The 13,343-nt window shown below is 44.3% G+C and overlaps 1 non-coding gene across 1 annotated transcript; it reads left to right on the plus strand.

Annotated features, from left to right (window-relative positions):
• The first annotated feature begins 339 nt into the window (after positions 1–339).
• Positions 340–471, plus strand: LOC114622020. The gene has a single exon (XR_003711527.1). It is a non-coding gene; the product is annotated as a small nucleolar RNA SNORA17 (small nucleolar RNA).
• The last annotated feature ends 12,872 nt before the right edge of the window (positions 472–13,343 follow it).

The raw sequence follows: 13,343 nt of genomic DNA on the forward strand, positions 1-13,343 counted from the left end.
TTAAACTAGTTGCCATGGCTAATACGCCTCCAAATTTTAGAAGTATTAGGAACCTTCACCTGACAGGTACAGGTGTTCTGAGACTATTCTGCTATGCCCTCCACCACTCCGTTCACTGCTGCATCATCTTTCCCCTGGAGGAAGGCTGCACAGGCAAAAGTGACACACGTCCCCACCACTATTCCATTTGCCATAATGTGGGTACCAATCCATACCTTGCAGCAGGAGGGGCTGAGAGATGTGTTCAAGATGCATGCTTGTCAAGGAGAGAAACAGGTTTGGCAATCCACCAGCAAGCATTTCGTGTGCCTGTGATGTGTTTGATAAATCTACTCATGTTCTGTCCCTAGAGGCATTGTTGGTGTGGCTGCCGTATCACATGTACATCAGTGGGTGGCAAAGAGAAGAAAGGCTGCATCTAAGTTTAGTGTTCTGACCTATGTACACCTGAATGATAAGTAGCTTAACATTCCCTGAAAAAACCGAGCCTAAGATGACCACCAGTCCAGCATCAGAGACCCCAGACAGGAGCTATCCTGAGACAACCACCAGTCTGGCCATGCAGGTCCATAATGCAAGAGCTGGGAACCGCACTCCTGAGATCACTCCTGGGATGACCTCAGACACTCAGAGACCCCAGGTACCTCTAAGAGGAGCACGTGGTGGAAAAAAATGGAAGAGAAAGAAACAGGAGGATGTGGACACAATGAAGAGAGGCAGAACTGGGGGCTGAAGGGTAATGGGAACCGCCTGATGTGAGCTAGTGATGTTGCCTGGGAACATAGTGGAGTCTTGGTCTGTACTGCCACAGGGCCAGCTCTGGGTCTGTGGCTCTGCAGCAGAAGATGGCTGTTACCACCCAAGGCCAGGCAGACATCTCTGATCTGGGCTGCTACTCAGAGACTTGTTGATGTCTCACTCCTCACCCAGGCATTGTGGGAGAGCTGGCCCCGGGGGCATGAGAACACGAGAGTTGACCCCACCCCTAGCCAGCTGAGGTACTGGGGGAGCACCACACACATTGCAGGAGTTGCAGGTGGGCTGGCCTGAGGATACAAACACTTGCAGCATGTGGGAGTCCTGGCCCTGAGGTCACAAGAGCAGGAGAGATGGCCCTGCCCCTCCACCTGCACCACTCAGGAGAATGGGCCCTGCACCATGCCTGGGCAGTGCAGTAGAGCTGGCCCTGGTGGCAGGGGCAGGTGGAGCTGGCTCCAAGAGCATGAACATGGGACAGCTGGTGTCACTACTTGTCTGTCATCTGGTGACATGGGCAAGGGAGATATGCCCTCCCCCTTTCCCCTTGTCCCTTGTTACCTATGGCAGGCAGGAGAGCTGGCCCTGAGGTCATCAGAGAGAGAGAGCTGGCCCTGCCCCTCACCTGATGCATCACTTGGCAGAACGGGCGCCACACGTCACCTGAACAGCACAGTAGATCTGACCCTGATGGTGTGGGCACAGGTGAGCCAGCCCTAAGAGTACGAGCATGGGAGGACCTGCCCTACCTCTTGTCTGTTGGGCAGTGGTTTGGATGAAGGAGAGACACCCTCCTCCCTTTCCTCATCCCTCACTGCCTATGGCAAGCAGGAGGGCTGGCCCTGGAGTTATGAGAGTGGAGAAACTGTCCATATCCCTCACTGATTGGCTGCAAGTCAGGAGAGTGGGCCCTGCACCTATCCTGAGTAGAGCTGGCCCTGGTTGGGGACCGGGAGTAGAATTGTAGTTGAGCCAGCCCCAGGATGTGAGAGGAAGAATGGCAGGTGACCAGTTCAGATAGCATCCAGGCCCAGCTCAGGGCTTTGAATTGGCCCAACCCAACATCTAGCCCATTGATGAACTACATGAAGGGGCCAGTCCTACAGATCTAAAACTGCAGGATCTCCATGACACCAGACAATAACAGGGACTCTGAGAGGAGTCCCTGTGAGGTTCCAGTGTTGATAGAATAGCAGTAGCCAGAAGCCTTGCATCAGACCAAGTCATTGAAATGAACATTAGCAAGCAAAGAAGTGTGGACAAGAGGGTAAACTGTAGGACACACTGTGACTCACCACAGCTTCCACAAGGAGACTTTTTTCCTCTGTTGGGAGAGGTTGCAAGGGTGGAGGGTGGGTATGAGGAGAGAGATGAGTGAGATTGGGGCATATGATGTGAAATTCACAAAGAACCAATAAAAAGTTTGAAAAATCTGTCACTGTAATGACATCTGTCAATTCTTCAATAGCCTTCCTTTATCATGATATATCATTTAATATATGACTGAATTTCAATATTGATTATTTAAAGCAAAACATCTATATACACTTTTTATTCTTGGCTTAGTACTTAGAAAACTTGAATTTTAAAGACACTGACTTTGAATACTTTGAAGAAACCTCAAAGGTATTTAATTTGAAAGAAACAAGTGTGTGGGTGCTTTTAGAAGTCACTAAAAGGTGGCAGTAACTTAGAAAGAAGTGATATTAATTTTTATAAGATTTACATAGCATAAGAGTACCGGTTGGTCTTCCAGAGGACTCAGGCTTGATTCCCAGAACCCACATGAAGGCTTATAGTCATCCAGGGGAAGACTGACACCCTTTAGGCCTCCACAGGCACCCCGGATACACACAGTGCACAGAGATACATGCAGACAAACTACTCATATGCAACAAATAAGTAAACAAACAAATACAATTAAAAGGTATTACATAACATTTTTAATTAAAGAAATTTGACTTAAAATAATATGGCCATTGGATTTACATTTACAGCAATAATGTTTGCATGGACAGTGTGTAACTGTACTCAAAGGCGTCCAAGATGTGAAGAAGTGGTCTCTGGCTCCTCATCAGAGTTATACAGAATATACTGACATCTCAAGCACCCATGGGACCTATAACTGTTACACTACTCATGGCTCTGAAGAAATCTTGCCTAAACTTTCCAGGTAAAATCAGACCAAAACCAGTTTGGAATTTCCAGCCATCATCAAAGTCAATTTTCCTGCTGCTTTAGTTCAGCTGGTGGGTGTGTCCACTAGCTGCCTCCTGAAAGCTCGGTGTTGCCAAGGCAACAGTTGGTGGACACACCTACCAGGAAATGAAAGATGTAATTTGTCAGAACCACATGGAGCCCCGCTGCTTCCTTTCTGCTTGGAAAGCACAATCTTTAATAGCACCCGGCCCACAGTCGAAGTCAAAGACTTGTGATTCCAGATGGCAAAGGCCTTAGCAGCAGCCGCTGGGATCTTTCATGCGCAGAGAAATCCAACTGCTATCAACTTTCAACAGCAGTGTGTCCATAAAGAGAAGGAGGAAAGGTCTAAAGGCTAATTGAAATGGCCAGACTGTGGGCCCAGAGCTGGCTGGCAGTGGGACGCGGCCCAGAGAAGTTCGTGAGAATCATTGCGGCAGGAGGGAGGCCCATTGGGGGCAACTGCGAGGGCCCTGTGATGTCTGTCGGTAAATGCTCGGGGAGGACAGAAAGAGATTGCTGAGAGGACTAAAGTTGGGAGCCAAATCTGAGGTTTTCATTTTCCATTCCCAGAAGAAAAATAGACTGGAAAATACTTCAAAGGAAAAATTTCTAATTTTCTACCACAAAAGAAGGCAATGGTGAACCTATTGAAAGTTTTGATTAAAATGCCCTTTTAAAGGCTTTCCAAGTAAATTATTTTGCAAACATACACTACTGACATGCACATGACTTATGCATTCCCTATTTATTTTTTACTTACACTGAGTTTTAAAATAACTATGTGAAGATTCTATTAAACTCCACGCACACACATATAATCTAAGTACATTTCTATACTATTATATATAATGTATTTATTTAAAATTTTGTTTATTTTTTGAGATAAAGTCTCACTACATGGAGTTGGCTGGCCTTGAACTTGGGGTAATCCTCCCGTCTTTGTCTCTTGGGGTAATCCTCCTGTCTTTGTCTCTTCAGTGTTGGGGTTACAGGTTAATTTGTTTCTGACTCACAAAATGTCCAGGTCTGAGTAGACTCCACACCAGCTAGGCGACCCCAGCCCCCAGTGGTTTCTGCCCTTCCAGCTGCCTACATGAGAACATCCATGGTCTGTCAAACAAAGTTGATCATGGCAAACCTTGGCTGGTACTGTACATCTCTTACTCACTCCCGCAGTTAGGAAAGGCTCTCTGGGAAAAGAAGAGCTGTTTCTAAAGCTGCCCCCCTGGGTAGGCTCTGGGCAAATAGAATAGGAAGAAAAACAAAGGAGCTGGCAGGCCTGTGTTTCCTCACAGTCACCACTACCTGCTCACTGGCCCTCAGACTCCCAGGTTACAAATGCTGGCTGACGGCTTTTTTGTTCTGTCTGGACTGAAATCACAGAGACACAGGAGCAGCTCTGACAGTTCCGGCAGCTCACAGAGCTTACCTTCCAAATCCATTAGTTCTAGCTCCAAGCCCTGGGAGTAGAGACTGCAAACCTTCAAAGCCAGGAGTTTATGCTGTGGGTGCTGGAGGCCTGGTGCCTACGCGCAGTGACTGAGTTCCAGCTCTGAGTCTGGGAGCAAGGCTCTTAGCCTCCTCTTGAGTGTTTCAGCCGTGAGCTGGAGCTATGGGACTCTAGTGCTGTGGTTCGCAACCTGGGAGTCGCCACCCTTTTGGGAGTCACAATCAGACATTTACATTCCGATTCATAACAGTAGCAAAACTACAGTTATGAAGTAGCAGAGAAATCATTTTATGGTTGGGGTCACCGCCATTGAGGAACTGTATTAAACAGTTCTCTTCCTGCAGTTATCTCTGCCCTCTTCACAATAAGGACTGCAAACAGGCAAAGGAGGATGGATAGGGCCATTAAAACACTTGGCAAGATGTAGGGGTTGGGGCAGGTGTTAGCACACATGGGAGAAGCCTCCCGACTAACTCTAGAAAGGGGCAAACAGGTTGTTTGTATTGCCAGAAGAAGGACGTGGCATATTGTGCTTGCATAATAGATCTACCAGTCACAGCTGTCCAGGCCCACGTCCACTTCCACCAGTCACAGCCACCCAGGCCCACATCCACTTCCACCAGTCAGAAGCTCTCAGTTAATGACATGCTTTGTGCTAGAGTAGCCCTTCTTTGTTCCAGACACTGCTGAAGACTGCTGTTATAAGTTCTAGAGCAGTCAAGAAAGAGTAGGGTCTCCGTAGCCATTGCAGGCTGGGCCATTGGGAGGTCATGACTGAGATGAAGTTTTCTGTCCCTAATGTAGACTAAAGCTTGTAGCTAGAGTAAGTTTTCCTGAAGCAGAAGTTTGTGGTTTTAGCAACAGCTATAGTTTCAGTGTTCCATGGAGCTGGAGTGAACGTTCTAACCATAGCATTATTAAAGCAGTAGGGACGCCATGATGACAGGTCAGTCAGTTGCCAAGAGAGGGACTTGTTGAGCAGTATCTCCCTACTCAAGGCAGCCAGGAACATCAGGTCCAAGAGAAGGGTCTGATATGGTAATCGCAAAGTCCAATCTCCAGGGTCTCCAACAGTCGAGCTTACTTAGTTGAAGGAAAAGCAAACATTGTATTTATAGTATAGACCTATTATTGACAATATCACTTGAAACAGAGTCTCATGTAGCCCAGACTTGCCTAAGATTTGCAATGTAGCTGAGGCTGACCTTGAACTTCTGGTCTTCTATCCTTCTCCCCAGTGCTGAGGTGACCACCATGCTGTTTATGTAATGCTGGGGACTGAATCCAGTGATTCATACATGCAAGGCAAACGCTACACCAGCTGCTACACCTTCATTCTCCTGGACATATTGGTAGTAGTAGAATTCTTTTTTCCCCAAAAATAATGTTATTAGTTCTTTGAGGATTTCATGGCATGTTCTTATATTTATTTTAATCCAATTCCTCCCAACTTTGTGTCTTTTTTTCTTTAAACACTCACTGTCTTAGTTAAGGTTTCTATTGCTGTGAAGAGACAACATGACCAAGACAACTCTTATAAAGGACAACATTTAATTGCTCTGGCTTACAGGTTCAGAGGTTCAGTCCATTATCATCATGGCAGGAAGAATGGCAGTATCCAGGCAAACATGGTGCTGGAGAAGGAGCTGAGAGTTCTACCAATTGTTCTGAAGGCAAACAGGAGAAAGACTGGCTTCCAAGCAGCTAGAAGGAGGGTCTCAAAACCCACCCTCACATTGACTCACTTCCTTCAACAAGGCCACACCCCCTAATAATGCCACTCCCTGGGCCAAGCATATTCAAACCACCACACTCATCAGGTCAAATTTGTGCTGCCTATATGTTCTTGTATTGTGTGGTCTTCCACTGGAACGTGGTTGCCTTACCAGGAATAACACTATCAAAGAAAAACTAACTCCTTCTCCAGCAGCTGTCAGTTTGCAATACTTCCTTGGCTAGGGGTGGGACTTCTTGCCCACCTCTCCTCTCCATGCTGGAGTTTGGGTGGGCGTCTTCAGTGAACAGATCCCGTGTGTGCTATCACAACCACTGTGAGTTCATGAAGCTTCCCTGTGGCATTCAGAAGACATAGGGTCCTTGTAGTCATCTACTGCTCCTGTCTCTTACACTCTGTCGGTGTTCTGTCTGTCTGTCTACCTCTCTCTCTCTCTCTCTCTCTCTCTCTCTCTCTCTCTCTCTCTTTCTCTCTCTCTGTTGTGCAAGGATTCCTGAGCTTTGGGAGAAAGGATGTAATATATACACCTATTTAGAGCTAAACAATTTACAGCCTCTTCTTCTCTTAGCTTTAGCCATTTTTGGTCTCACCATATGGGTCTCACAGTTATGTTAATCACCAACTGCTGTGAATAGGACCTTCTCTAATGAAGGTCATAGATGCACTAGACTATGAGAATAACCGCAAGTCATTAGGCGTCAGTACTATGTCCATTAGCTGGATAATGGTAATAGGCTCTTCCCTAGAGCCTAGGACAAGTAGTAACAGATCCTTGGCCTGACAGTGGCGTCAGGGATGGGTTTCACCTTGGAGTAGGATGTGATCAAGCAGAAAGTGATGTTTGTGTTACTACTTCATCCATGGTCATGTCTTTCCATGCCTGTTCATATCATAGCTTGCAAAGTTCACAGCCGGGTCAAAGTGATGATTACATATCTCCTCCAGCAGTGTGCACACAGATTCCTGTATCAGCGTTCACTGCTTCTCTCTTCACAACAGCTAGGAAACGGTAACAGTCTTAGATCCCCATCAACTGACAAATGATAACGAACACGTGTTGCATTAAATGTCACCATTTTGTTGTTGTTTTGAAACAGTTTCTTGCAATGTAGTCTTAGCAGACCAGCAACTCACTATGAAGCCTTAATGGACCAGCAACTCACTATGTGGCTTTGTGGACCAGCAACTTACTTTGTGGTCCAAGTTGGCCTTCAACTCACAGAGATCTGGCTGCTTCTATCTATCTAGTGCTGGGATTTAAGGTGTGCTACACTACACTCCACTTAAACATTAACACTCTTAATACTATCTTACAGTACCAATTTTCTAGCCTAATATCCCTAGAGAGAGATAGTTCCCTCCTCCCTTCTCATGTGCAGGCTTTCCAGACATCATATGGTCCAAAGGTATTTTGTTTTTGTTGTAGTTGAGGTGCTAGAGCTAGAACGTGGGCTTTAGGCTTGCTAGGCTATTGCTATTTCTATGTATAAACCTGGCTCCCCAAAGGTGTTTTGCATGGGACAAGAGAGCTGCTGGGTTTTTAAGTCCAGATACAGCACATCTGATCTCCACAAATACACAGTGAGGAGAAACTGAATTTGTGTATGCAAGAGATAAGAATGCATAAAGAACGGCAGCTACAAGGCGTGAATAGAAGTTTAAGTACCTCGGTATGAAAGCCTCCAAGGATAAACAAACAAACAAACAAAACCCCCCAAAATCAAGTAGCTAAATTATACTTGTAAATAACAGTGCTGTGTGAACAGCCCCTAGGGAATGATACATTAGGGTTACCATGGTTACATATATATAAGTTTGGCAAGCTTCTATTGTGTGAGTGATTTGACATTGCTATTAAATCAAGGCATAGTGTACATATTTGTATGTATTTTTGTATGTATATATCTAAATGTATGTGGAGATAATCAGCTTAATGATGTTCAGTATATTACTGTCATCATTTTCAGTATTCACTAGATAAAAATTTCCTTTTCCCTTCATCCTTCATTTTTAAGAAACTGCATATTTCTTTTTGGAACATGTCACACAAATTTTTACTTATTTAATCTGCATATGAACACTAATATAGGAAATATGTAACTGACATAGTTGGTCATTCCTCCTGCTGTAGCTTGGTTTAAAACTTGACTTTGACAAGTTTTATGTTTCTGGATAAAAAGCTTAGAAATATTTGGCATGTCTCACCTATACTGAATTTTAAGTTAAATATTTCAAGATGCCTTTAGTCAGCCAAGTCTGACTCTTGGTATGCAGACATGGGCAAATCACTAAGAAAAATAATTAAAATCCTTACTTTGGATAAGCAGTTTAGAAACCAGAATATCTGTTGAACATATTAACAGTGACTCATAGCCACATGAGTTAAATATACTGAAGAATTAAGTGTTTAGCTCATAGTTCTGGATGTGCTGGGATCTAAAATTATTATAACTCTAAAAAAATGAGATTGAATTAGGTATACTGGACCTGATTTCTAACTCAAGGCCAAGAATTCGCTAATAATGTACCCTGCTAGGCTCAGACATGACAGGGACCTCCCTGTTTCCCTCTCTCAGGCTGCTTTTGTTTCAAGACTCTGTCAGACAGAGGACAGAAATATTTTTGAGGTAGCCCAGGGTGTGACTTACTTACTTCTAGTGAAATGTCTAACAATCTCAGAACAAAAGGAGTTCTAGTGACAAATTATAAAAGAAGAGAAACCTTTTTGGAGCTCCCCGGGAGCTCCATCATGTGTGGATTCCCTCCATCAGCCAGAAGGGAAGAGAGCTGGTCCTGGGTATGCCACCAGCTTGTCTCAGTATATTCTTGTCCTTCAGCATCACAGAGCCAGAGCACTATGACCTTAGGGTTTTCTAGGCTACTATACATTCAGGAATTTTAATCCAGCAACAGAGCTGCTCTGTCAGGGGATCACATCCAAAGACCTTCTAGGTCTGTGTGATCTGGCTGGAATGCAGACATGCCACACACCTTTAATCCCTCTGGCTGGAATATACACATGCCCTTAGTACAAACCTTCAATCCCAAACAATGTAGATAGAGTTAGTTTGTATAAGAAAGCAGTCGTGTTTGAAAGTGATATTTAAGTGACAAATCGAGAAAGATCTGACAGAATGAGTCAGAGATAGGATACGCCCAACTCTCATGAGGAGAGGAAAGAAGCTACGTAAAAGCAGCACAGAGAAAGAGCAGAGAGATGAATTAGTTCAGTCAGTACAGTTCCTGCAGTGCAGTTGAGTTCAGGTCAGCAAAGGCAGTTGAAACCAGAGAATAAGGAGCCAGAAGATTAGAAGAGATTACCAGAGTTAGTTTGAAACCAAACAGGGCAATTCAGTGAGAGCCTGAGAGAAGCCAGTTTGAATTAGTTAGCTTGGAGAGGATTTTGAGCCAGAACTGAGTTGAACCAGCCAGCCAGAGTTCAGAAAGAACTAGAAAGAGTGAGCTTATTCAGCAATAAACCTCCAAGACAACAATTACATCTGGTGAACAAAAGAGACTTTTATACCTATGGCCAAACCTATCCCTCTGGAAAGGAGTTGATACACATATTCACCTTAAAATGTAAGAGGACACAGGATGTGCTTGCAGATAAATGGCAACCGACTTATGGAATTTTACTCAGAGGTTACTGATTCATATGATGATCGATTGACCTCAGAAACACTATGCCAATAAAAGAAACCAGATACAATAGTGTACCAAAGAATATGTGGTGTAGAATGATGTGGGTGATGGTTAGGGTCAAAAGATTGTATTGGCATGTCTAGCAGCCTTTTGTCAAACGTCCAAGTAGATGTCTTCTATTTGAGCTCTATCCAAAGTTCTGACAAAAGCAACAGTTAGTTGTTAACACATCTGTGTCCTCAAGGAAAGCTTTTGTTGCCAGCTTAGTCTCCATCCCAACATTCCTTTATTGAGGATCCCTGGTCTTGATCAGCTCTATTCTGTGGAGCGGGGAAACAGTCCTGTCTTAGTGAGGGTTTCCATTGCTGTGAAGAGACACCATGACCACGGCAACTCTTATAAAAGCAAACATTTAATTGGGGCTGACTTACAGGTTCAGAGGTTTAGACCATTATCATCACAGCAGGAAGCATGGCAGCACACAGGCAGATATGGTGCTGGAGAAGGAGCTGAGAGTTCTGGCATCTTGATCCAAAGGCAACCAGGGGAGACTGCCTTTTCCACATTGGGCAGAGCTGGAACATAGGACCTCAAAGCTCACCCCGACAGAGACACACTTCCTTCAACAAGGCCACACCTATTCCAGCAAAGACACACCTTCTAGTGTCGCTCCCTTTGAGCCACTTCATAGACATGAGTCTATGCAGGCAAAGCCTATTCAAACCACTACAGGTTCTACAAGTTGATCTTTATTAGCCTTAGTCTATTGTGGTTGTGTAGTTGGTTGGATATGTGACCAGCTTCTGGCCACTGAGAAGAAGGAAGATAAGTAGCCTTTGGGAAGGACGTAACTCCAGAAGTACTCATCTTTGTCTAGAGCAGTGGTTCTCAACCTTCCTAGTGCTGTGGCCCTTTAATACAGTTCTTCATGTTGTGGTGACCTCCAACCAGAAAATTGTTCTTTGTTTTTGTTTTTTTTGGTGCTACTTCATATCTACAATTTTGCTACTGTTATGAACTGTAATATAAACATCTGTGTCTTCTAATGTTCTTAGGAGACCCCTGTGAAAGGGGTTCGAACCTCAAAGAGATTAAAACCCGAAAGTCGAGAACTGCTGCAAAGCAGAGACAGCAGACAAAGACAGCGGGTACAGCAGAGACATCTGTACCAAATGTGACCAAGGGAAGATGACAGTGTAAAGACCAACCTGGAACCTGAGAATGACAAAGCAGGAGGAAGCAGAAGCCCCAGGTCCTGGGTGATGTGTTTGAGTCACTGGATTACTTACCCGACTCTAGATTTACCCTCCTCTGAACTCCCTTTTAAGAGAAAGTAAATTGCATTAGAAGCTGTTTTAGGTTCATTTTCTCTGTGTGTGTATCTAATATGTGTGCTTGTGTGTGTGCATGTGTGTGTAGGTGCATGTGGAGCCCAGGGATGTCTCACTCAATCATTTTCTTTCTTTAAGACAGGTCTCTCACTACACCTGTAGTCCACCAGCTGTGCTAGCTGGCAATTCTCACTGGCTGGTCAGTGAACTCCAAGGGTCTGTGTATTCTCACCCCTCCTCTCCCTATACCCTCCAACTCTGCAGTTACAGACACGGGCCTGGCTTTCTTTGTTGGTGCTAGGAATCTGAAGTCGGATTCTCATAGACTTCATGGCAGTCATTTTCCTAAGCAAACCACGCCCCCAAAGCCCTAAGTTTCTATTACTCTTGCTAGAAGCATGCTAATCAATTTAATAATTACCTCCTTGGAAGTGGTACTTATACCCCAATTCAGAGGGCAGGTCACATAAAAGACAATCACTGTCTACTGAAATATTCTAAGACATATATCAAACCCTCTGAAGACTTCATCCAAAGGTGCATCATCTAGGTGAGCCTAAATGTCAGCTTTTATGTGCTTCAGGTGGAGTACCGAAGTTCGAGAGAGCAGGTGAGACCTCTAGGTCAGTCAAAACACTTGCCACCCTAACAATCTGAGTTGGATTCTTGAACTCACCTGGGAAAAGAAGATTACTAACTTCATGAACACTTGGTGTCATGTGCACATGCTTGCCACATGCTAGCATGCGCGCGTGCACACACACACACACACACTCGTAAAAAGTAAAAGTAAATTCAGTTGATAGGGTGGGATTTCTGTAGAGCAAGGACATTTGGAGACCACTGATGGCAAGAGCAGGGGAGAAGTAACAGTTCCTATCTGGCTGGGGAAATACGCTTCATGTATACAGGGACATCAGCCTTAAATATGGAATCACTGCTGTCAGCATAAGGGAATAGTGGTGGAATGGAGTCAGAGATGAGCTGGCAGCTTTTCTCAGTATAATATCTGGTGAGACCACCATTGAACACACTGAGGCTGGTGAACACAGGATTGAAAGGCTTTTAGGTTTTTGTTTTGTTTTGTTTTCCCTGTGTCCTGATTGCCCATTCGCTTTGGTACTTAGAGAGATGCTTTGAGAATTGCCACAGCTGAAGCGAAATTTGAAATAAAGCAATGAAAATTCTAGGGAGAGTTATTAAAACATGACTTGGGAGCTGAGGAGTCAGCTTAGTAGTCAAATGCTTCCTGATATTCATAAAGTCCTGGGATTCATCCCCAGGCCTGCCTCAGGACATGCCCCAGAGCCATGTGTGGGTACCTAAGTCAATACTTGGCTACTTATCCTGTCATGCCCACTTTTAAAATAAGTTTTTTAAAGGAATTTCCTCTGCCCTCCTTTTAAAAAGATTTATTTCATGTATATGAGTACACTCTTGCTGTCTCCAGACACACCAGAAGAGGACATTGGATCACATTACAGGTGGTTGTGAGCCACCACGTGGTTGCTGGGAATTGAATTGATGCCACAGGATTAAAAATGCCTTCTTTCCACCTCTCCTCCACACTAGCCTTTTCCAGGACAGCCTTCTCAGATTGGCTTACAGAAGGCCGTCTGGTTAGTATTGTAGGCAGCCTTCTCAGATTGGCCTTGTTATGACTTAGGGTAAAGTTCCTCCAGTACTCAACCATTTTTGCAGTGGTAAATACTATTTTGTTTTCTAAATTTATCACAAAATAATTGGCTCATGATTGCTTCCAAGTTTTTGTGGTTATAAATAAATCTTCTGTAAGCATACATGTGCAGAGTTTTGTGTAGACATAACTTTTCAACTCCTTTGAGTTAATTCGAAAGAGTAAAATTGTTGGGTCACAAGGTAAGAGTATGCTTCCTTTTATAACAACTGTCAGACTGTTCCCATGTGGCTATGCTGTTTGTCGCTTTTGCTGGTAGTGACTGAGTGTTCCTTCTGTTTTGTATTCACACTGAAACATGACGTGGTCTGTGATTGGGGGTTGTCTGTACTAAAAGGCCTGCAGTGGCATCATATCGCTTTCCTAGTTTTAACCATACAATGACTCGTGATGCTGAGTGTCTGTTTCAAGTGCTCATGTGTCCGTCACCAATGTTCTTTGCTGAGGTGACTTTTCAGGGTTTTTGCTTTTTTGTTTTTCTTCTCTCTCTCTCTCTCTCTCTCTCTCTCTCTCTCTCTCTCTCTCTCT

Source organism: Grammomys surdaster, unplaced genomic scaffold (assembly GCF_004785775.1).
Source record: "Grammomys surdaster isolate TR1022 unplaced genomic scaffold, NIH_TR_1.0 63, whole genome shotgun sequence".
In the NCBI taxonomy this organism is placed as follows: domain Eukaryota; kingdom Metazoa; phylum Chordata; class Mammalia; order Rodentia; family Muridae; genus Grammomys; species Grammomys surdaster.